The sequence below is a fragment of the Schistocerca piceifrons genome, chromosome 6 (assembly GCF_021461385.2).
Source record: "Schistocerca piceifrons isolate TAMUIC-IGC-003096 chromosome 6, iqSchPice1.1, whole genome shotgun sequence".
NCBI lineage: Eukaryota > Metazoa > Arthropoda > Insecta > Orthoptera > Acrididae > Schistocerca > Schistocerca piceifrons.
In genome coordinates, this window is record NC_060143.1 from 361,961,577 (window position 1) to 361,983,329 (window position 21,753).

Sequence of the window (21,753 nt, forward strand, 5' to 3'; positions counted from 1 at the left end):
GAACATATGATTGACATAAACAAAACATGAAAACACAGTGTTAAGCAAATGCTTTACATTCAAAAATAGTGCATATTCCAAATTTGGTAATTTTTCTGGTACAATGGAGCACAAAGTAAGATTGCTTGAACAGCAGTAGTTCTGTCATGCAATGATGTGAGTTCCTGGTAATGGTGAAGTATGAAAGTACTAATGGAAAGGAATACTCTTTGTCTTGCTATGCTACTCTCAGCATATTGTGGATAGTTGAGAGGAGTTATGAGCAAAATCTTACCTCCAAGTGAATCTCAGTCATATTCCATAAGAGAGAGGTAGGGAGATCAAAATGCAAACTCAGTGTGCTGAACGTTTTTCTGTTCTGGAGGTATATTCATTAGACAAACCCAGTGTTGCCTGTTGTTGTTTTCCTTGTAGCGTGAAATCATCCCCTGCTGCAACAATGTCAGATCATATACTAACATCTTTTATGTACAGCCAGAATCCCGTGCAGACAATCATGGGATTCATGGAGGTATGTGCATCTACTTAAAAATTTACTGTGCCATACACAGTTACTGCTTTGTTTAAAGGAATTCTCTCCAGAATATTGAATGGGTTCTGGCAGGTTTTGACTTCTCATAAATTTAAACATGCCTGCTGTAACTTTGAAAGTGAAACTATGACAAATATGTAAAGAGAATCACAGGTAATTTGCCATCATTTTGGCATGTCCACTGCAGATACTAACTATTGCGACAGGTGACCATACGTAGCACCTTCATGAACCTCTCCATACACTACCTAATAATTTCACCCTTCCCATGACTGCAGTGCAAGGGCAGACTGAGGCACCTATTTTTATGTTTAACATATTAGAGTAAAATTTGATCAGAGCCTTTGGCTGAAACTTATTAATGGTAAACCAGAGATTAAAAATTACTGCCACAATCTAGAAATGATATAAGGAGGATGCTGAACGACCTGGCAATGTCCATATGAGTTTGGCCTGTCTATAACAGACCGATGGTCTTTCATCGCAGTTTGTCAGTTAAATTATGCCTGTAGCTGCACCAGAAGTCATCCCTGACTTATAGTGTCAACTGGTACTCTCATCTGTGCTCTGAATCATATTAGTTGTTTGCCGTGTACAGATGACACAAGCTGATAGCAGTGCGACTGGGTTTTTTGAATTATTGTAATTTTCATTTTTTCCCTAATTTGTGAAACTAGTGTATTTAACTTTTCACGTTTACTCTGATTTCTCTGTATTTCTTTAGATGTATTGGCTGCACTAATGGTTATTAAAAGTGAGCATGATAGTGTTTTAAACCGTCCACCGTCTCTTCTGCCATTATTCAGATTTGGCTTCTGCCTGTTCCCAACAAATCTTTCTTCTGGATAAAGTGTGTGACCTAACTTCTAAAATGATTCTGCTTCTTGCTCGTTTGTCTCTCCCATCACCTAAGAAAAAATCACTGGTTCAAGAGATTTTTGAGTAAATTGGTAAATACACATTGTTTCATTCAGCTTGAGAATGAATTCAACTTCTGGTGAATATGGTTTGTTTGTGTGTATGTTTCGTTTGGTTATAGATCTTTCTTATTTCACTGCCCTGTTGTCATGACCTCCAAGTTCATTAATATGTAATACATATGTATGTGTTCAGTGAAGGGGCAGCACATCATGTCATTCATCTCTGTAGATCTCAGCACAAATTGAGAATTTCTTGGAATCATTATTGAATTCCTTCAACCCACCTTTTCCTTGGTCTGCAAGTAAACACCCCCCCCCCCCCCCCCCCCAAAAAAAAAAAAAAAAAAAAAAAAAAAAAAAAAAAAAAAAAAAAAAAAAAAAGAGAGAGAGAGAGAGAGAGAGAGAGAGAGAATATTCTCTTTCTGAAAATGTATGTTGAATTATACATGGGCAAGGTTTAATTTTTTTCTAATAAAATGCTTCAGTAAATTTGATCCAACCAATTGTTGTACATCAGAAACCTTTTTGTTCTGGAATTTGGTATTTGTTGGACAGTAGTGTATCATGATTTTGAAGGTATTTGGAGATTGAAGGAAAAATAAAAAAAAGTTATAGAAAGAAGTTAAACAATCTTGTGCCTAGTTAAATACATTCACTTCTAGTCTGTGATGTGGTAGAGAAGGAACTTCAGTAAATCGGAATGTGAAAAATTTGCTCTGCATACAAAATCAGCACAAAATGACTATATTTTATTTATTTATCAGGTAGAGAAACAATCCAAGAAGACCAAGCCTGATTGATTAAAAATGAAGTGCTAAATTGCAAAATTGTAATTTTATGTCAGTTAATAAAGAATCGCATTACAAAATGTTTTTAAGTCTTCATTTCAAAATGCTTAGATTGGCATATCTTAGGTCATGTGTAAAACTTTCTAACTGTAACTAGAGTACTTTAGAAACATGTCATTAAATTAAGACAAGAACAGTGACTAACAGAACATAAATAGTCTTGTTCTGTAGCAACAGTAAAACTCCATTGATTATTTCAAAAAGAAAATTTACTTGGGAATCTATTGAAATACCTTGTGAACTGATCTGTTGTGAGAGGATTGTTGTCCATGCTCTTTGGCTGACATACATCAGTTACGTTCTTTCACAGTTTTCTGTCAAAGATTTCAATGATATCAAAAAACACAATTTGCTTGTCTTGCCATTAACAGCAAACCACTACAGAAAGCCAATAACACACTTAATTTGAAGAATTTGGAAATATGCACTAAGTATAACAGGAAAGATATTTCTTTCTCATGTAATTCGTATGTGTCAGGTGTATTTCATGACCTGGAGCTATGAACTTTGGTGTATTCTTTTTTTGTGTTTCTTCTTTCTCTCTGTATTTTCCTATCCCACTGTTTAATCCACAAAAAGAATCCTCTAGTTCAGGTCTACAAGCTAAAATTTCTCTGTAGCTATTAGCTCTGTTACATTTTATGCATTCTTTGATTATGGTGGTTCACACAACTAGAAGTGAGTTGGAGTTGAGCTCAATTCATCGTTACCATTGTATATTAATAATGCAAATGGAATTATAATGTCATACACAGTTATTTAAAAAAAGATTTGTGCAATCTATTGAACAAATCAAAATTGCTTGGCTGAAAAAAAAGATTTTTTTCTATTCTGTTCTCACTGTTTCATAAAGTTGAGACTGGTACAAACCAGACAGATAAAATACCTGAATGATTGTTATCATTTGGAATTGTTCCTGCAGCTTAATGTCTACAGTGAATTTGACATGCTGTACTGCTCTCCACTGTGTTATGTCTGTCACTGTCTCTTGGTCCTCATTGTTTTCTGTAAGCATAGTGTCTCATTTCTCTTTCTCTCTCTTTCCTCAATCAGCTGTTTGATAGATGAGTTGACTGGTGGTGGGTAAGTGTAGCCCTAACACTATTTGATCTCCTATATCTGCAATCACATAGAGTGGCACTGCATGCAGGTATCCTGTTTCAAGCATTTGTTACAGTTACACAGTTTTAGGAGTTGCTGGTGAAATTGTCTTAGGTGAATACTTTTTGAGGTTATTAATAACAGTTTTTTAAATGTTTCCACACATGTAGAATCTTCTGTAAAACTTTTATCCATTATGGATGTGCAACACCATGACAGTGATGAATAAAGATTTTTCAAAAATAACCACAGCCAAGCATTTTTTGTTATGATTCAATTTTTATTTAACTGTAACAGGTTTTAAGTCACCGAGGGACTCATCGTCAGATGCTACATAATTTCTGATGATTTATTGTAGCATTGTGTGCCCAAGACTCAGACTTGTGATGTAGATAATGCCTGACACCTAGCCACTTTGAGAGATTTGTATAACTTTTTGTATCTTGCCACAGTTCCACAATGACCACCTTGATGCTAAAAGCAATCACTAAAAACTGTGTACCATCCAATGATGAGTTGCTAGAGGACTTGAAACCGGTTGTGGTAAAAAAGTTAAACTATCTCAAAAGGTGACTGATTGTAGTTATTTCTGAAAACATGTACAATCTATTAATTACCTTGAAACATAATTAGTTTCACTGTTTAAAGACTGATCATTTCCAAAATGAACATGCTCCAAAAAGGAAAGAAAAAATGTAGTTGTATGTTTAAGGAAAGACTTAAGGACCCATTTATTATATAATTTATTAAGACTCATCCAGCAGATAATCAAAATGTGTGTTGTCAGTCATAATAACCATTTGGGACTTATGCTGCCTGTGCCGTAAATGGTTTCTGACAGGGTGCTTGGATGTGATGACACAACCACACTTGTTTCAAATGTAATAGTGGAAAGTCCAGTATGGCGTAACAACAATGTGGCAAGGACAGCTTGCAGATCACTTATAAATAGATGTGGAGACACTGATCAGCAGTAGGAGGAGTTGCCTATTTCCGACCACTTCTGCAATTTGGATAAATGCAGGGCAGGGGGGGTTGCCACCTGGATGCTTGCTCCCAGAATTTTTGGTGATACCAAGAGATACATTGCTCAGTTGCAGAAGAGTTTGTTGATGGTCTGCTGCACGAGTGTTGGTGGTATCGGTTCTGGCCCCTGTCATTTCTCAGGTCGTGTTGAGTTAACAGTTTGCTGATCTGCTGCATCAGTAGATCTACCTTGGCCACTAAGGCATCATAACCTGTGCATAACACTAGCACACTGCATGATGATTTTGCTGACAGAAGCTGGTGTCATCATGTCCTGGATGTTATCTGCCAACTGTGCTACTATGTCTAAAGGCGTGTCAGCCTGTGATCTATGATTGCTTTAACTGGCAGTGGAAAACAACTGCTCCATATTGGGCACAGTAAGCTGTTTGAAACAGTTTCCCTGACCAGTTTGTTCCTTTGGTGTTGCAACTACTGCGAAGGCTTTCTGTCTCCAATATCTTCCTGAGAGAGAACCTGACAGATTCTTTTTCCAATACTGACACACACCAGATCAATTCCGCTTTAAGCCAGTTGCAGGAGTTAGCCTCTGGTGATGAGGAAATTATGTCAGTGCAAACTTGGTAGAATCTGCCAAAATTCCAGAATAGAAAAAACTGGCCTCTACCTTCTCAGACCACAAAACTGGATTGTGTGGCCATAAAGGTGGTGGTCTTACAGCCAACCATGACACAGCAGGATTAGTGTCAGTCATTTTGCAAATATATTTTGTAAACACTCCATTAATCCAATGGTACTATGCTGGTAAATCATGTCAGGGCCGCCGCTTGGTTGGTACAACCTGCGGAGACTGATATTTGACTATTACAATCTGCGTGTACTTGGTACGATGGAACCATACTACACAAAAATTCTCTCAAAATATTTACAGTAGCTTATTGATTGAAGGTGAAGGAGACAGTGAAAAATACAATGGCTTATTCAGTTGATCCAAGCTTGCATTTCAACACCACAGAAGATGTAGCTAACAAAATGTCAGAATTCTCTCGTAAGTACACATAACCTAATAACATGCGTGAAAGATGCAAAATATAAAAAGCACAGTCAAAGAATAAGAAACCAAAACACTTATATATATATATATATATATATATATATATATATATATATATATATATATATATATATATATATATAAAAAAAATAGAGGGAAACATTCCACGTGGGAAAAATTATATATAAAAGCAAAGATGAGGTGACTTACCGAATGAAAGCGCTGGCAGGTCGATAGACACACAAACAAACACAAACATACACACAAAATTCAAGCTTTCGCAACAAACTGTTGCCTCATCAGGAAAGAGGGAAAGAGAGGGGAAGATGAAAGGAAGTGGGTTTTAAGGGAGAGGGTAAGGAGTCATTCCAATCCCGGGAGCGGAAAGACTTACCATAGGGGGAAAAAAGGACAGGTATACACTCGCACACACGCACATATCCATCCACACATACAGACACAAGCAGACATATTTATGTGTGGATGGATATGTGCGTGTGTGCGAGTGTATACCTGTCCTTTTTTCCCCTAAGGTAAGTCTTTCCGCTCCCGGGATTGGAATGACTCCTTACCCTCTCCCTTAAAACCCACTTCCTTTCGTCTTCCCCTCTCCTTCCCTCTTTCCTGATGAGGCAACAGTTTGTTGCGAAAGCTTGAATTTTGTGTGTATGTTTGTGTTTGTTTGTGTGTCTATCGACCTGCCAGCGCTTTCGTTCGGTAAGTCACCTCATCTTTGTTTTTTTAAAATATATATATATATATATATATATATATATATATATATATATATATATATATATCTAAAAAGAAAGATGATGAAACTTACCAAACAAAAGCGCTGGCAGGTCGATAGACACACAAACAAACACAAACATACACACAAAATTCTAGCTTTCGCAACCAATGGTTGCCTCGTCAGGAAAGAGGGAAGGAGAAGGAAAGACAAAAGGATATGGGTTTTAAGGGAGAGGGTAAGGAGTCATTCCAATCCCGGGAGCGGAAAGACTTACCTTAGGGGGAAAAAAGGACAGGTATACACTCGCACACACACACATATCCATCCACACATACACGGACACAAGCAGACATTTGTAAAGGCAAAGAGTTTGGGCAGAGATATATATATATATATATATATATATATATATATACACACACAGTGCCTATGGTGTCTGGTATAAAATGTTTGGCAATGTGTTGTTTCTAAATACAAGCACATGGCATGTGCGACACAACACTACATAGTTCTGCAAAGTCGCCACATGTGGTTTAACAGTGCAACTAAACATCTCAGTTAAACATTTGCTACATGCTTGTGGGATAATTAACATACTTGGCAGTTTGTCAGCTGCCTTTTTTGCTTTATAGACGTAAATTGTACAGTATGAGAGCAAATTATCTATAATTAGAATTCTCACAGCCCACGAAAAAGTAACTGGGTAGTAATAATAATGAGAAGTGCTGATGGCATTTCTACATGAATCTGATTTGCTGATGGAGAACTGAGATAACATTAAGAACAAAGTGTCAGCTAAGTCACACAACACAAAGAAAGTAATGTCAAATATACAGGGTTGTCAGAAACAGTCTGGAAAGCTTGTAAACATGCTGCAGGGCAGATTGTGCTGAGCAATAATTGTTAAGAAAAAAATTCGATATGTTATACTATTTCCAAGTTATTTTGTATTGATGTTAGGCAATCAGGTCATCGCATGCACAAATTCAAGTTAGATGTAACCAAATGGAGAACACATTGGGGAACACCGACTCTAGCAGGCTCCTTGAATTTGCAGTGATGTAGTTGTCTAACTTCAGTGCTAAATAACTCGAAAACAGTGCAATGTTTCAAACTTTTTTCTTAACAATTATTTCTCATTACCTCCCCTACAACACCTTACAATCTTTTCAGACTGTTTCTGACCGCTCTGTATAATGTGTTGATGATCAAAGCTTGAAGTTGTAGAGCTACATGAAAGCAAACAAAGGATGTGTATTTACTAACATGACAGGAGTGAAAACAGATACAGAGGGAGAAGCTATGAGGTTTTCACATGCTGAGAAATGAGACTTGATTCAACTGGCAAAAGGGAGACATTATAAATAACGTATATAAGGTCAGCCCATATAATTATTTGATATCAAACAAGAGTAACTTTGTGAAATGTTAAAAAGGTTTGCTCTACGAGAACTGAGAATCTTAACCCCAGTCAAGCATACAGTTAACTGTCGCAGAGTGTTACACAGTTTAATTCCACTGCAGTATGAAAGGTGTAGTCTGAGAACAATGTGTAAAAGAGAAACGTTTTTAAAATTTAGAACTTAATTCACAATCACAAATTTAGGATAAGTGTTAAACCTAGTCTAGAGATTGTGGCACTAGCATCATTTACTTTTTTCTTCATCACAGCAGCATTAATGATTTGTGCCTGTGCATGTAAGTTAGTCGACTTCTGATAATGTACTTCTCTGATTTGTTTCATTAAAACACTACAAATTTGTGCCTCTGTAGGCCTATTTGTTATTTATTTTCTTTTTGTTAATTTTGGTTAAGTTTGTGAGTTGTACAAACAGCCACATACTCTCCCTCTCTGCTTATGGTAAATAATCAGTCTGAAACACATCTTACAGATGAGGTAACAAGCACAGAACAAAATATAGTGAACAGGATTCTGTAACTTTTATGTGATACTGAGGTATACAACACTTTGCATCTCTGAAAGACAGAGTGAACTACATGATCTACCTTTCGTCACACTATCAGTTTTTGGAAAGATTTGGTTTATATGAGAGCTGAAGTAATCTATGTTCTGTTTAAGTGTTTTGGAGTTATCAAGCGCAGCTCTATTTACAGTGTAATATATGACCTCTACTTTATAGAAATTACATTTGCATGAATGATTAAAGATTTTAATTCATAATTGCAGTAGGAAGATAAAGATACTTTAGAGCACAGAGTTAGAGAAGTCATATGGTCCATTGAATAAAATTACACTAACTTTGTACATTACCTCACGCAATAGTGTTTTTCAGCACCTAAGTTTTTAGAATACTTTGCACTCTTCTCAACTACCATAAAAGAAAGATACACTCATTTTGAAAGTTTAATGTATTTCTTGGGTCTTGCAGTTGATGTCTTCACATTTTTGTTGTTGTTGTAGACCTCTCATAAGTGATGATCATGATCTAGCTTGTCTTGCACTCCAGAAGTAAAAATTTTACCCATATTATTTGTCATTTGACTCATAGGACAGATTTAGTTCAATCACTTTCAGAATATCCAGTAAAAAGATATACAGCGCAAATAAATCATGCTGGTATTGTTGTAGAAATGAGTGTAGACTGAAGTGTGCTGCAGCTGATACTGCAAGCACATATAAATCCGGCCAACTGATTTTGCAAATGAGTCCCTTTTTTAAATTATATTTCAGCAGTATAAACTCTTTGTGATTGCAGATAAAATAGTGTACTTTTGCACTTGCCAAGTATTCTTTTTTATTTTTGTCTAGAAAGTTGCATTTAAATAGCTGTAGATGGATTGTTATGTATCATAAACATTTGATAATGTAGTCTTATGAACAAAATTGGTTTTGGATGAATGAAATATCAATACTGGAAATGTTCTTACAGTTGTGCAATTTATGGTGTCTCTAAATGTTATGGGCTCCTTACTGACATGAGTGTTTTGTTGTATATGTTATGGGGACATAGCTGAAGAAGTATGTCTTTTGAGATAGGTTACGGTACAAAACTGGGAATATACAGTAAGTAAAATCTAAAGACACTGTTAGACAGTTATTGGAAAATCCTAATTTATATTTTAACATTTATCTTTTAATTTACATTTTAAACTTATCTTTCTGATTTAAGAGAAAGGTGTAATATTTGTTCTCTAAATCATTCACAAATCAACACGAATTGCATCAGTAATAATGTTAACCACAATTTTTTATCTATTTATTACTAAATAATATTTATTTGAGAAATATCATATTAATTATCAAACAATGGAAAATCCAGGATGGAGTGTAACAGTATTATGAAAAGGATAGATGCTACTCACCATATAGCAGAGATGCTGAGATAGGCACATCTGCAACTCAGTATCTCTGCTATATAGTGAGTTGCAACTATCCTTTTCATAATAATGTTACATTCTTATTAGTTGTCATGTATTTACCTTCTGAATAAGGGAAATAGTATAAAAATGTTATATGTTATAAACATGCATATTTTTTTGCATGTAAAAAACGTAATACTTCAATGTAAGCACGGTAGAAAGATGTTGATTTCAGTATAGCATGCAGTTTTTAAATTCTAGAACTCCACTATGACACCGAAAAAAGAGTTCAATAATTGACACTTTGACAGAGCATTTGGATGAAATATTAATATGAACAGACAGCTTGCAGTGCATGAAAGAACAGAGATGAGTCAGAAAAGCAGGTTTTGTTGTGTTGTTGAAAGTGTCAGAGAACTTCTAGTTACAAAATTGCAGATAATACTCAGTTCAGTTTTATGCACTTTTTTGTCTGTAGTGTTATGAGGTGGATTCAGTTGCATGTGGAATGCATTACCTCAAAAATATTTTATGTCATTAGTAAATACTGATCACTGTACTCTGATAGCTACAAGGTTTCCAGCTAACATTGTTTTATGCAAATTTTGGGTGTCAATAAAGTTTCCATTGAAGTCTGGCATATGATTCTTTGGCATACTTATTCAGTAAATGAAATGAAACATCATTTATCTATTCTATTGAACATCTTAAAACTTGCTCTAGAATGAAACAGAATAAATTAAAATTTTGTATTTATATATGCATAGGGTTTGCCAGATAAAAGTGCAGTCTCTTATCTTCTCATGGTTATTTAGAGGGCAAGAACACTAGAAAAAACTTTATCAGAAAGAACACATTTTATTTGATGATGATATTTTCCTTTGTACATATTGTTATTTTAAATCTTTTCACAGGTTAAAAGGAATTATTCAGAACTACAGCAGGTAATCATCTTCTACGTCAATGCATCCTGAATTTATAAAGACCTTGATGCACAAGTACAATGACTCCTTTAACATAGACTTGATTAAAAACTAATTGCTTCATGTAAATAACATACACTCCTTTTCAGTACCCTTCAAACACCCCAACTGAATAAGTGCCCTAGCCACAGGTTTGTAAACACATTGTAAAGTTTGGCTGCACAATTCCATTGACATGTAGACTGACACTTGTTGATATGACATCTCTTTTAAGTATACAATCACAGTTTGTTTAGTATAAAACACAGTGTCTGTCTGGCAAACCATCTGCATATATACTTGCACATTACATAACCAAATTGCTTTAAATTAAAAGGAGATGCTATTTGCACTGCATGTGTAAATCCTTCAGCTAATTGTTGTCCTGTAATTCTTATCCTGGATATTTGAAAGAAATGAGAAAGATTTAATATTGTGCTATGAACCTGTCTCTTGATTTTTAAACATCACTTCAAAGTTTTTGATTTGGTCTGTACTGCATTACAAAATAATATGTAGCTCTATGTACTTTTCTACCAAATGGCTATAGGTAGGGACATGTAGTTTGAGCATACTGCTCTGAGAGTGAGGAGGCAATAAGAAAAAGAACAAAGAAACCATGACAGACAGTAAAAGTGTGAGAAAGCACAACATTACTCAGCAGAGAAATAATGAACTCAAAGAGATGAAGAGAAAATGTAAGATACGTACAAAAAAGTTTTCAGATGATGTTACTAGAAATAAAAATTTGAAAGGGTATGTATATTGGTAACATGCCTACTTGGCCAGAAAAGACTGAAAATAGAAAATGTGAAAACATAATTATAACGTATTTGATACAGTTGAGCTCGGTGGACTGAGGTTCACACTGCTGATTTTTCTGTTGGTGCGTGTATGTGGACTTGATCCTTGATACTGCCACTTCAGCTCCCTTTTCTTTGAAACCGATTGTCACCTAGTATACGGGAACTTGTGCTTGACTTGTCTGTCAGTTCTCATGAAGAGAGCTGGCACAGGTATGGGGTGCTTCTGTTCTGTGGGTGTCACTTCGATGTCCTCTATTTGTGCTGGGCATTGAGCAAAACTGGCTGCAATAGTGATGGCGTCCACTCTGGAGTGCAATGTCATGCGCTACGTGCGGAGTCCACCCACATAGGTGTACACAGGTTTGAGCCACTCTACTGAAACTGTATCCTGTTTGCTGTCCTTGTCAATTTTGTAATTGTGGCTACCTCTTGAGACTACTTTGTATGGTCCAGAGTAAAGCAAAATGAGCAGTTGGCACATCACATAACCTCTGAGTCACATGTAGAACATTTTCTGTAGATCTTTGTGCATAGAAACCTTTCATTTCCATATCTGACAGGGTTGATATGCTGAGCATTCCTCATTCTGGCCCTAAGTTGTTGCACGAAGTGCATACGTAGTTTAAGAATGATTATCTATGAAAAAGCTAGTGTGATTAACTCTCAAGGAGCTGACAGCTGTTCGGCATAGGTTTAATTGAGCAGGAGAGGTCCTTCACTGTCATTCCCAATCCAAGCGAGACCAGAGGCACTACTTCAGACCACAACAAGGGGCTATGCATTAGGGCAGTTTTGAGCTGGGGGAACCATTCCACCATCCAATTGCTAATGGGATGGTACAGTAGCTTGTAGTGCAGTGGTGGTAAAAACTGCACAGGAGAAAAAGTTTGTGGCTAAGTTGGCTTTCAAACTGCCTTCTGCGGTCCGTGATTATGTTTTGTGGGACACCAAACCTATAGAGAACAACAAACATATAGAACCATGAGTCCACCAATGCCTCGCAAGTCTTGGCAGATATTTCCCAGATTATGGTGACATCTGGCCGCTAGTTTAAATGGTCAGTCACTGTGGGTAAATAGCATTGTCCCAAAGATTATGGTAGCCGGCCCACTATGCCCACAGATAAATGCAAAAATCTGACTGATGGCATTGAAAGTGAGAGACTGGTGCAAAGACATGCCTGTCAATCTTATTACATGTAACAGGTATGCAGGTTCCCACACATGTCCGTCTTTTGCACTCCAGGGCACACAACTTTATTGGATACTGATTTGTCTGTGGCTCAGATTTCAAGGATGGGTCAGGTTGTGCAGTGCATTGAAGACCTCACAGTGACATTGTTCTGGTATGTAGGGTCGCTCCCGAACATTTGCTACATCATACCAAATTTTGTGTGGCACATTCAGAGCTGAGACACATCTGAGTCACAACACAGTTCACTGCTTTTGTATAAGACAGCATAAGAGAGGATCTTCCTGTTATATCGACACCAATTCTGCCTAGTGAATGGAGTTTAAACTGGCAGGGTTCAGAGGTAGACAATCTGCAACAGCATTGTTACTAAGTCACCATTGTGGGAGACTTGATGTGACAGATAATGTCCACATAAATACATGTGCAGTTAGTAAAGTTAAAATGTTTATTCACTCTTGGGTGAGAAATGCTTGAAAAGAGTATAAGCAACAATGTAACCATCCCAACTGAACGAACTATTCCATCTAATAGTCAATTATATCTTTGGTCACTAGTTATGGTGAAGTCAATACGTGATTCCGCCACAGCATCAGACAATCGCACACTCAGCAAATTTGTGTTATCATTGTGTTGTGTTACATTTTGAATTAACTCTGAACTTATAAACATAATGCTAATCGTACTTGACAGAAAAATGAAAATGTTCCGTGGAAGCCTGTGCGTTAAAATGTCTTACTGGCTCATTGGTTGCAAATGACAACCAAATGCTTTCTTTAAATTTTCTGGAGTCCATTAATTTTCTGTCAGATAACACATTTTTCAAAGTTATTTCTCACCTCTGAAGATTTGAGAAATTCCTTTGCAGCTTCAGTTCAAGATGTTTCATTTTCCAGAGTGATGACCACCATAGTTATACCTGGTAAATGCTTCTTCCTCTAGAGCAGTGAAAATCTTAGCTATACTCAAAAAATTTGAAGCATGGTAAACTGCTGCTGAAATTCTTGTGCCCTATGTTGCTATGATAGGCTGAGAGGGCAGAGGTATGTCTGGAGCAATGTCATTAAATGTCTGAATCCTTAATAGGGCTTTTAGCATAAAAAATTGCTGTGATGAGATTTATCTCCTGGAAAATGCTTTTAGTCCAGTTCACATTTCAGTTTCATGTCTTCAGTGTGAATAATAAATGATGGACTCAGTTTTTCTGTATTTAATTTGAGGGGAAAGTTACATGATAGTGTCTGACAGTTGTAGGAGTATTTTTAAGACATTCGCTAATAATCTCAAATATTCTCATTACAACATTCTTTGGCAAGAGGATGGAAAGTCCCAGGAGTGGGTGAGAAAGTGAATGTGAAGGAGATATCAAAGGTTTCTATACATGTACAGGTTTTGCAGTTGAAAATAACATCAGACATAGTACATGTTTTCTTACACTTCCATATATTATTTTACATTCTCCAGTGAATTTTGGAGGTCCTTACATCAGTTTTTAGGTTTTACTTTACCTGCCAAACTTGCTTTTTAAGTAGTTGTATAACTTGGTATTATGTCTGTCTTCAGGCAGTATACTGTTATATTACTTTTCCACTAAAGACAAAATACTAAATTATTTATCTGAATGTACCTTATTTTTTGATTATATCCAGACAGTGCCTCATAACAGGTGATTTCTTGGACTGATTCTGCCTGGTGTGTCTCAAGTTAATGCCTGGCATTGCTGCAGAATGTTGTATAAACCCTCTTTCCAGTGACCAAGATCCTGTTTAATGCTACAAAGTAGCCTATTTGTGTATTTTCATTTGAATGAAATACAGTGGATGTATTGCTTTAGTATGGGTGTTTTGATTTTTCTTGTGATTGGGTTACCATAAGGAAGAAATGATGCCCCAGCCTTTTCCACGAGGCGTGTTTTTTAAGTAAGGTCCATTTGAACATAAGTACACAACGAAAGGTTATTTCAAATAAGTAAATTTATTTTCTGAAAGTACGTACTTCACTCTATTTTTCAGCATAGTTGCCAAATTTGTTGAAACACGTATCATACCTCTCAAGCAATTTTAAAATACCCTCTTCATAAAAACTTGCCACTTGCTCTAATAACCAAGAGTTCACTGCCGTTTTCATGTCGTCGTCATTGTAACGGTTGTCACTGAGGTGTTGTTTGAAATGGAGGAACAGACGGTAATCGCTCGGTGCAAGATCAGAATTGTAGGGTGGGTGGTCTAAAACTTCCCAGCCAAAACTGGCCAATAAATCGCGGGTCTGACCTGTAATGTGAGGTCTTGCATTGTCATGGAGAAGAACAATTCCCTTTGTCAGCATGCCGCATCTTTTGTTTTGAATCGCTCTGCGTGTAGCTTTCTCAGGCTTTGGCAGTATGCTTCTGCATTGATAGTGATTCCTCGTTGCATGAAGTTGACCAACAAAACACCATGCCTATCCCAAAACATCGACGCCATGATTTTGTGCTGGGACAGAGTCTGTTTGGCCTTCACCTTTACAGGAGAGTGTGTCTGCCCCCATTCCATGCTCTGATGCTTCGATTTGGGCGTGATATGCGAAACCCATGTTTCATCTCCAGTTACAGTCTGACTCAAGAAGCCATCACCTTCTTCGTGATAACGAGTCAAGAACTTCATCGCACACTCAGATCTTTGGTTTTCGTGGTCCTCTGTTAGGAGTTTCTTTGGACCCAACAGTCTCCTAAACTTTAGGTGTTCAGAAGCAATGTTGTAAAGTACTGATCTTGACAAACTTTAGGTGTTCAGAAACAATGTTGTAAAGTACTGCTCTTGACACGTCAGGAAATTCGTTTGAGAGACCTGTTATTGTGAAGCACCTGTTCTCACAAATCCTTGCTTCAACTGAAGCCACCAAATCAGCAGTAATCAAAGAAGGGCAGCCGGAGCGGTCCTCATCATGGATGTTGTCATGGCCATCTTTGAATTCTTGTACCCACTTACACACTTTGCTTTCACTCGTAACAGTATCACTTTACACTTTGCAAATCTGTCGATGAATTTTTTCAGCAGACAGGTTCCTTGCTGACACTGAGCGAACGTCACACACGGTGGGTGAGTTGATAGTCTTAAACATTTTGAAAGCACAGAACAGAACCATACAGGTTAGCTACAGAGCCGAAACTGAGCACAGTTGTTGCCGAGGCATGCCGGTACATGACACAAGCACTCGTTGCGGTATACTCGGGAACTACTAATGTCTACAACAAAATGGACCTTATTAAAAAAACACGCCTTGTAGTTTCGTCATGATGTCATTCATTCATTCTTTTTTTTTTTTTTTTCACCTGATTCATTCTGAAATTTGTTTAGTTCTTCAAGTTTTGCCCCAAAAATAAGTCATATATCCTCTTCTATTGGATCATAAGACTTCTTTTATTTTGACATTATCAAAGTTCACATTCCACATATTTTGCGAACAATATATGCTTGTCCTCCTTTGTCATTAGGATGTGTTCACTTGTCCTCTTCAGAACTTCCAACACATTATCTGTCAAATTTTGCTGTGGAAGTTTGGCCTTCTTGCACGGTAGAAGGTGGTTCTGAATGAATACTCAAAGTACTGATACTTTGTTCCTCTTCCAGTTGTGTTCCCTTTGCAACAATTATCTCTTCTTCTAAAAAAAGAGGACACACCTTCTTCAGATATTTTGTTTATTTTTTTCAGGCACAGAGTACTGAAGCACAGTGGAAGGAAGTCGCACAATAATTTGAGATTTGCTAGAACTTTCCTCATTGCGTAAGGGCTTTAGATGGAAAATGTGCAAATTGTTTATCCTGCTCATGCTGGAGCACTTACTACAACTATAAAGACACTGTCAGCATTGCGTTAATGGTATTAATGGATGCCGATTAGCAGTTTCTTAATGCAGAAGTTGGAGTGCAGTGATGTATTTCAGATGGAGATGTATTTAACTGTATAACTTTTAACAAAGTCCTTCAAATAGGTGAGCTGCATGTGCCAGGACCTGAATTTCCATTTGGAAGAGCAGTGTTCAAGCCCTATGTAATTGTTGCTGATGATAGCCACACCCTATGTAACTGTTGCTGATGATGCCTTTACACTACAAGAACATTAAATGAAGCCCCGTACAGGTAACCAGAACAAAGACAGCAACGAAAGAATATTTAACAACAGGCTCATTAGAACCAGACAAGTTGTCAAAAATGCCTTTGAAGTACTATCATCTGTTTTTTGTGTTGATCCCCATAAAGCAACTGTTGTGACTTTGTGCGGCATTTATCTTCATAACTTCCAAAAAAGAAATCAAGAAGCTTGCCCACTTTATTCGCCACAAGTCAGTTTCGATTCTGAGAGCCTAGAAAGAGGGACCGTAGAACCTGGGAGATGGAGAGACCACCCCCTCCACTTACATCGCTTTCAAGAATTGGTACAAATGTTGACAAAGATGCTAAGCAAGTGAGAAATGAGTTTGCAATATATTTTGTCACTGCTGAAGGACAAGTGGAGTGGCAATATCTGTTTGCTTAGCATCAATGATAGTTCAGTGATAATTACACTAGTCAACACTCATTTTGCATCTGGGATGTGATATATCAACTAGTATGTATTTTGGCCTGCAGAATCTGAATATACCTTTCAAAATGTTCTAGCACATACCATTTTTGAGTTTTTAAAGGTTTTTTTTTATTTTTCGTATTCAATATTTCACTTTTTGCTGTTCTTCTGTTTTGGTGTTTAATTGTTTGTTTTTGATTTGCAGAGGAGAGCTAGAAGATCTACAAATCTTCAGTAAATGGTTGATGTGGCAATCCAGTGGTGTGAAAGAGATCCTCAATGAGTGTTTCCTGTGAACGATAGTGCAAACTTTTTGTGTTTAAAACTTACGCTAAGAAAAATGGCAACTATTCAATCTTGTTGCTGCCTAAACCACCCCAACAACTTTTGTTATGCGTGTGGAAAATTCACTCCAATAGCCCAAAGAAAACCAATCACTGATTTGGTTAAGAAGGCATATGAGTTGTATTTTGATTATCCTGTTGGTGATCAAGATAAAAATTTTGCACCTCACATTGCCTGCATAACCTGTACTACAACCTTAATCGAGTGGTTGAAAGGAAAACACTGAGCCATGCCATTTGCTGTTCTGATGGTGTGGTGTGAGCCTAATGAGCATTATTCAGACTCTTACTTCTTTCTTACAAATATTTTGGGACATTCAAGCAAAACTAGACATAAAATAAAGTATCTTGAGTGCATTTGTTTGTGCCCCATGATGAGGGGTTGCCTGTTCCTGTCTGTAGCTTGAAAGTCCTGGAACCAGACACCATATCAAGTGAATCAGAAAGTATTGAACAAATAGAAGAGTACTGCCCTCAATATCACAACACTTCAACTCAGCTCTTTAATCAAAAGGAAGTGAATGATTTGGTTCGCAATCTAAAACTTTCGAAACAGCAAGCTGAACTCTTGGGGTCGAGACTGCAACAGTGGAATCTTCTAGCTCCAGGGACAAAAATGTCCTGTTTCAGATCAAGAGGTACTCCCTTCGCTCAGTATATCAATATGCAGAATTCAATTTGTGTATGTAGAGAAGTCAATGGTCTGGTGATGCAGCTAGGTGTACAACATAATCCACATGAGTGACGACTATTTATTGACTCCAGTAAAACCAGCTTGAAAGCAGTACTACTGCAAGCAGTACTACTGCATAATGGCAAGGCATTTCCATCGGTGCCTTTGGCTTACGCAGAAGACATGAAAGAAACTTAATGAAACCATGGCTTTGCTGCTAGAGGCAATCAAATATGAGGATCATGAATGGCAGCTTTGCTGTGATTTAAAAGTTGTTGCACTCCTTATAGGTTTACAGGCTGGGTTCATGAAATACTGCTGCTTTTTGTGCCTGTGGGACAGCTGTGACACCAAGAACCACTATACACTGAAGGAATGGCCTATAAGGAAACATAAATGTGATCATTACCCCATTGGTTGAAGTCAATGAAATCATTTTGCCTCCTGTTCATATCAAGCTGGGTCTTATCGAAAACTTTGTAAAAGCTCTGGGTAAAAGAATAGTTTCCCAAATTGAGTGAGGCAAAGCTGAAAGAGGGTATATTTGTTGGACCGCAAATAAGGAAATTTCTCAAAGATCCAACCTTTGATACCAAAATCACAGATATCCAATTAGCTGCTTGGTCTTCTTTTCAAGCAATCGTGAAGGACGTTTTGGCTAACAGAAAAGACAAAAACTATGCTACCATTGTGAATGATCTGTTGGACAATTACAGGAACATGGGGTGTAGAATGTCACTTAAAATTCAATTTTTACATTCTCTCCTTGATTTCTTACCAGAAAATTTGGGGGCCGTAAGCAATGAGCATGGTGAACGCTTTCACCAAGACATTCTTACCATGGAACACCATTACCAGGGCCATTGGTGCCCTTCGGTGATGGGTGACTACTGCTGGGGTCTTGTTAGAGAGAGTGATGAAACAGCAAACAAAAGAAGAGCTCTGTCATCGCATTTTTCAAAACCCAAAGATGATTAAAGGTGAAAATATCTTCTGAGCTAATTTGGACCTTTTATTAGCATCATGCCATAATGTACATACAAAATAGTATTGATTTCAAACGTTCTGGATGTGTATATTTGTTTTACATAATTCTGTCAATTTTCACTATTACTATTTTTTATTCTGCTGTGTATCAAGGAAATGTGATGTCATAGAGAAAAACTGATTTTACCAGTGTATTCAGCGCCCCAAAATTAGGTAAATCCACCCATTTACAAACCAGATGCAGAAAAAAAATTTAAATTTGTAAACTAGTGTTATCAAGTTCATTGAAAATGCTGTCCTTTTCAAGCAGTGCTGTAAACAACACATTTTCATTGTTCACTGTTATGCAAATAAATATCTGTAATAAATGTTGTATAACTTGCCTCAAATGTGGATAAACTCAACCTTGATTTGTTAACATCCTTGAGGGAGAGCAGCGAATTATATGCATCCCACTTGGATATGTACACCTCATCTCTGCCCAATCCTGGTGTTTTCGAAGATGAAGATTTATTGTACTCTCAGGGGAATTGTGACCTCAGGTTATGAAGTTCGTTGTCCATCTCTTTATCAGTAATGCTGAATAAAGACACTAGTTGGTGATATTCATCACGTTTTGTGTTGCTTTTATTATAATATGAGGTGTTGGATCCCACAACAAGTGCCTTTCATGTATTCAATAAAATTAACTCTATTATTTTTTATCCACTCCATCTTGACAAGCAATTGGGAAACAAGATTATACTGACTGCTACGGAATGTACACAACTAAATTCTCTTTGTACACTTGTACCCAAGATGCAACACCATGAGTCTGCCTTTGAAATGCACGTGTTCAGTAGAAAATGTATCTGTGATCTGTGCCATGTTTTCAATTACTGAATGGATACAGGCACATGTGCCAGAACAGAACATTTCTTGGAATTCTAATGTCGATGTTGCAGGTACATGTCGCAGGAACTTGCAACTTGTGCCAGGCACAAATCTCTGCAACAAATCCCTCTGTGTGAACATAGCTTTACACTATACACATGCCTGCTGGTTACTGATGCTAATGTATATACATTTTTGCACTCATAGCCACAACCTGTTCATCCTAACACCTCATGACGAACAGCTGCTTATTGAGTGGTCACTCTATCTTATGGAGGACATTTATAATCATAACAGATGTCTCTTTTATTGGGAATTGATGTTGGTTCTCAGATTTGAAAGAAAGTGACTAAAAAAATATATGTTTTTAGGTGGAAAAAATAAGGATGGGTGAGAGGGAATTATTGACACCCAGAAATGAATCTCTTTTACTGATGAAGGTGTTAATCTGAATATGAGAAAGGGGAAGGGAGTACATGGGGAAGGGAATCCAAAAGATGTGACTGAAATACATCAGAATGTAAAAATGTGCTCTGTGAAATGAAGCTGTTGACATATTGAAGAAAGTTGGTAATGTTCAGAATGGAGCAGAGCTGATGGTTTGCTCATAAGTATCAGAATGAAACAGGAATTAGGAAAGAGAAATATAAACAAAGTTATAAGTAGTGTAGGTATTAAAAAAACAAAAAATGAAGACGAAAGCAGAAAACAGTAGCAACAAAAAATAAAAGAAAGAAAGAAAGAACAAGAGAGGAAATGCTCCGGACAGACAGGAGATATTTCATTGACCATGGTTTCGTATTTCTTTTGAAATAATATTACAGCTGAGAATTTAATGCTTATTTCCATAAGAAATATTACACTTTATAGTCTTGATAATATGTCAATTCAAAAATACACACACAGTGCAATTTTAACTCTCCGCGAATACCTATGTCGGAACATCTGCAATTACAGACTATAAAAAACAAAGCACTAAAAAATTTAATATTTCTCATGAAAAATCTACATGGTGAAGCAACATAACCCTTATAAGAACTTAACAACTTTCCTTTCTCGTGTGAATTATTTTGTGTGTAATCTTATGGTATCTGTGTTCTAGTATTTGAATCATTGTCATTTTACCCATTGCTTGTCATTTCTTTAATGTTTCTCTAATCCCTGTTTCCTGTAAACTGAAAGTCTTGTCTGGTGCTTGTGAGTCATTAGATTGTGAAAGCACTTGTACCAATCTATATCCTGTAATTTTTGCGTGTTTCCTAGATCATAATCCAGAGTAATCTATATGTCATGTTCCTGCCTCATATCCCCCTCTTTTTCAGTTTAATTTATAGAAAGAAAATAAAAAATTATGAAGTTTAAGTTTAAAATAGACTTCTTCATGTTCAAGTTATTTCTTTAACCAATCTCAACTTTTAGCGATATTATAAGTAGGCATGATCTACTTGGATTCCCTGTTTAATTGCTTATGTTGCTGTTACTCATCTGTGCATTTAAGTATAGACCATAGAGTTCAGGTGCAACTATTCAATCACCAACATCCTGAGTTTTCTTGGTTATACACTCCATTATGGATTGTGATAGAGCCTAAAAATCAGTTATAATTTTTACTTTCTTAAATATAAATATATGTATACTATATTTTAAATAAATATTGCTTCCTTTATTGTTGCTGGATACTTAGTCTCCATCTAATTAAAGATTTAAGAGAATTTACATCATTATGTAACTTAATATGCTTTTCCAATATTGTGTCTAATTCAGATACAGACAGTTTGTTCTATTTGCTACTTAGGCTTGTCAAAAAAAGAAAACAAATAATCTTCAACTACTAAATTCATTAAAATAAGTATATGTTTTAATTAATTGTTAAGAT

At 36.6% G+C, this 21,753-nt stretch overlaps 1 protein-coding gene across 1 annotated transcript in view; it reads left to right on the forward strand.

Annotated features, from left to right (window-relative positions):
• LOC124803322 (protein unc-80 homolog) overlaps positions 1-21,753 on the forward strand; it is a 995,149-nt gene that overhangs the window by 398,422 nt on the left and 574,974 nt on the right. The window lies entirely within an intron of this gene.